Source organism: Choloepus didactylus, chromosome 4 (assembly GCF_015220235.1).
Source record: "Choloepus didactylus isolate mChoDid1 chromosome 4, mChoDid1.pri, whole genome shotgun sequence".
Taxonomy (NCBI): Eukaryota; Metazoa; Chordata; class Mammalia; order Pilosa; family Megalonychidae; genus Choloepus; species Choloepus didactylus.
In genome coordinates, this window is record NC_051310.1 from 115,633,716 (window position 1) to 115,638,692 (window position 4,977).

Consider the following 4,977-nt stretch of genomic DNA (forward strand, 5'->3'; position numbering starts at 1 on the left):
GTGCTGGGCTGGGGATAAGGGACCTGACCTACCTCCTGCTCCTCCTCTCCAGCTCTGGGCTGGTTGGACATATATGGTTGAGGAATGGTGTTTATTTTTGGCTAACAACTGGTGCTGAAGCTCCGAGGAAGGGGGAAAAGAAAAGCCAGAATTCAGATATACATGCAACAGTCTGTGGTTCGGCCTACGGTCAGAGGTATTGAAAATCCTGGCACAAAAGCAGCCTATTGAAGATAAATAGTTTCCTTAAAAGGGATTTCTTTTCCTTTTAGCTGACAGTGGTGTTTGGCAGAGAACTCTTTTGGCTTTTCCCAAGGCATTTCATTGAAGGTGGCTGGCCTGACCAGCTCTGTTTGGGCTTACAGTCTCTACTCACTGTGAGGGACTTTAATTGTAGATATTAACCTTTTATTTTATAGTATATCAGTATGAACTTTTTTTTCCATCTTTACTAAAAAGAAGCCTGTTATCGGCAAAAGCCTAAGAATGGCAGGATTCTGTGTTCAGAGCTGTAAGCAGAGTGCATGGGTAATACCTCTTCCCTGTTTTTTTTTTTTCTTTAAACTTTTTATTTTGAAATAATTGCAAAATTACAGGACAGTTGCAAAAATAATACAAGACCCATACAGAGAACTCCGACATAACCCCATCATCCCACCCCAGATCCTCAGATCTACCAATTGTAACACTTAGCCACATTTGCTGTATGGTTCTATTTACCTATTCATCTTTTTTCTGCACATTTGAGAATAGGTTATATGCATCATGCTCCTGGGTTACATAATATTTCCACATACATTTCTTAAGAATAAGGGTATTCACTTATGTAACCACCTTTAGTTATCAAGTTCAAGAAATTTAAGTCTATATTCCAGTTTTTTCATCCGTACCAATAAAAAAGCCCTTTCTCCTCTATTATTAGATCCTGTCCAAGATCATGTATGGCATTTAATTGTCCTAGTCCCTTTAGTTCTTTTTTTTTTTTTTTAATTGTGGAAACATGTATACAGCATAAACTTTCCCATCTCAACCACTCTCAAGCATACCATGCAGTCGGGTTAGTCACATTCACAGTGTTGTGCTACCCTCACCCCCATCCATTACCAGAATTTTCCCATCACCCCAAACAGAAACCCCGTACCCATCATGCATTAACTTGCCATTACCCCTGCCCCTAGTAACCTGTACTCTACTTTCTGTCTCTCTGTGTTTGCATATTATAACTATTTCATATAAGTCAGACACTCAACACAGTATCTATTTTTATGCAATTTTATTGAGATATAATTACATAACATACAATCATTCAAAGTGTACAATCAGTTCTTCACAGTAACATCATATAGTTGTGCCTTCATCACCACAGTCAAACTTCGAACATTTTCATTACTCCAAAGACTAAAATTAAAATTAAAATAAAAAAGAACATCCAAAACATCCATTCCCCTCTTCCCCCCACCGTTCATTTACTTTTTTTTTAAACACGGTTTAATTGAGATATATCCACACACCCTACAGTCATCCAGTGTACAGTTATTCACAGCACCATCATACAGTTGTACATTCATCACCAGAATCAATTTTTGAACCTTTTCCTTTCTCCAAAATAAAAATAAAATAAAATAAAAACCTAAATCTTTCCATCCCCCTGATCCCACCCTATTCTTCATCTAATTTTTGTCCCCATTTTTCCACCCATCTGTCCACACACTGGATAAAGGGAGTGCGAGCCACAAGGTTTTCACAGTCACACAGTCACACTATGCAGTCTTAATAGGTATACAATCGTCTTCAGGAATCAAGGTCACTGGGTTGCAGTTCTACAGCTTCAGGTATTTCCCTTCAGCTATTCCAACACACCAAAAACTAAAAAGTGGTATCTATGTAGTGCGTAAGAATACTCTCTAGAGTGACCTCTCAACTCCATTTGAAATCTCTCAGCCACTGGAACCTTATTTTGTTTCATCTCTCTTCCCCCTTTTGGTCAAGAAGATCCCCTCAATCCCACAGTGCTGGGTCCAGGCTCATCTCCAGGGGTCATTTCCTGCATTGCCAGGGCGATTTATACCCCCAGGTGTCATGTCCCACGTAGTGGGGAGGGTAGTGAGTTCACCTGCTAAGTGGGCTAAGAGAGAGAGGAGGCCACATTTGAGCAACAAAAAGGCTCTCTGGGGGTACTCCTAAGCACAATTATAAGTGGGCTTAGCCTCTCCGTTGCAGCAACTGGCTTCACAAGACAAAGCCCCCAGATCTAGGGCTCAGCCCACTAAATTGGCAGTCCTCAACGTTTGTGGGAAAATCAGCAATAGCCCAGGTGGGGAAGTCCATCATTTCCACATTTCTCCCCAGTTCCTCAGGGGGCCCCTTAAATATACTTATGCACTCTCCCCATATCATTCTGGGATTGTACCCCAGCCTGTACAACAGGTCCCGGTCACATTTAATGGGAGCATAATACAATATTACTGTTAACCCCAGACTCCAATTGCATTGTTACATTCACCCCAGTCCTAAACTCACCAAATCCCACCTCCCGTTCACCACTCCCTGCACCTATGGTGTTCAAACAAACTGATCGTACAAGTTAAATTATCTAGTATGCTACAGAAAATATAGATCCTGTACCAGATAAACATCTCCTCCCTTGGTCTCGCACAAAAGTTCTAGTTTTTAAAACCCAGTCCATATTATCCTTTACCCTTCATCCTGATTTGCCTTAATCCTAACCAGATCCTCTTCATTCATATCTCTAATTAAAGTCTGAATTCTTTTTCAGCTCTTTCAACAGTTGCCATATGGGGTAATACTGACATTCATATCTGCCAAGTTCTAGCTCTGATTTTCATGTGTCACACAGATACCCAAAGTTCCAGAGACTGACCAGATTATACACAAGGAGCTCAGCATCTCAGGATTTAGAGATAACCATTACAACTCAGGAACAGATGTGATGGCTGTAAGAGCTTACAGTCTAGGGACCATTACAATAAGTGTTCCCCTGATAAGCTGTGCCCTAAGATTCAGTTTTTAGAGTTTACACATTATAGGTAGTCCATATTAGAAAGGCATTATAATGTTTGTCCTCTTGTTTCTGGTGTCCTTCACTCAAAATGGTGTTCCCAAGATCCATTCACCTAGTTGCATGTCTCACAGCTTCATTCCTTCTTGTAGCTGCTCCAGATTCTATTGTATGCATGTACCACAGTTCACTATTCTGTTCATCAGTCAATGTACTCTTAGACCACCTCTGTCCATTGCAAATAGTGAAAACTGCCACCATATATACTGGTGCGTAAATGTCCATTTGCATCCCTGCTCTCCAATCTTCCAAGTATATACCCCATACTGATGTTGCAGGATCTTGAAACCAGCATATACCTAGCTTCTTGTGGGACCACCGTACTGCCCTCCAGATAGGCTATACCATTGTACTTCCCCACCAACAGTGAATACATACAACTGTCTCCAATTTCTCTCCAGCACTTGTGTCCCTCTGTTTATTTTTTTCCCTGCAATTTTATAGGGATGTATTCAAATATCATACAGTCATCCACAGTGTACAATCCACAGTGTACAATTATTTGCAATATCGTCATATGGATGTGCCTTCATCACAATAATTAGCACTTAGATGTGTTCATTTTTCAAAAAAAGAACTGAAACAAAAGAATAATTAAAAAGATGAAAGGAAAAGTAAAAATAAAATACAGCAATAAGATCAGTCAACAACACCACTACCAAGAATCCCGTACCCCTCCCCTACAACCCTCCCTCCCAGACATTCCACTTTGGTATATTGCCCCAGTCACATTTAATGGGAGCATACTACAATATTATTAACCCCAGACTCCAGTTGCATTCTTATATTCTCTCCCCCAATACCATCCCTTTTCCAGCATCCCACAAGGTTACCCAATTCATCTGTTCTCTCCCATGTAAAAACATTTTTTTATTTGTGTATTTAGTCACCACCACTGACCACTCTAGGTTTCACTAAGGTACACAGTCCCAGTCTCTATTGTCCATCCTTCCCTCTGATACCACACATGCCCCCAGCCCTCCTCCCTCAACCCTACTCACAGACATCCTTTCAGTACAGCTAAAGTACTGTGCTGTCATTACACAGTGCTGCACTCTCCATTTCTGGATCTACACAGTCAATCCTGTTGAACATTCTGTAATCCTTCAGCATGAAGTGTCTGATCTGTACCAACTTTCTATCTCCTGATAACCTATGTTCTCAGTTTTAACTCTCAAAGTTTGGTCATTAATGTTAGTTCATATTAATGAGACATACAGTATTTGTCCTTTTGTTTCTAACTTCACTCAACATAATGTCCTCAAGGTTCATCCACATTTTTGTATGTTCCATGACTTTGTTCTGTCTTACAGCTGTGTAATATTCCATTGCATTTATATACCACAGTTTATTTAGCCATTCATCTGTTGGGACATCTGGCTGTTTCCATCTCTTGGCAGTCATGCATAATGCTGCTATAAACGTTGATTTACAGATGTCCGTTGTATCTTAGCTTTCATCCTCTGGGTATAAACCTCATAATGGAATTGCTGGATCCTATGGCAATTCTATACTTAGCTTCCTGAGGAACCACCACACTGCCTTCCAGAGTGGCTGCACCATTATACATTCCCACCAACAGTGGACAAGTGTGCCTCTTTCTCCACATCCTCTCCAGTACTTGCAATTTTTTGTTTTTTGGGTAATGGCCATTCTGGTAGGTGTGAGATGATCTCATTGTGGTTTTGATTTGCATTCCCCTGATAGCCAGGGAAATTGCACATCTTTTCATATGTTTTTTGAGCCATTTGTATTTCTTCTTCAGAAAAGTGTCTATCCGTGTCTTTTGCCCATTTTTTAAAATTCATTTTATTGAGATACATTCACATACCATGCAGTCATACAAAACAAATCGCACATTCGATTGTTCACAGTACCATTACATAATTGTGCATTCA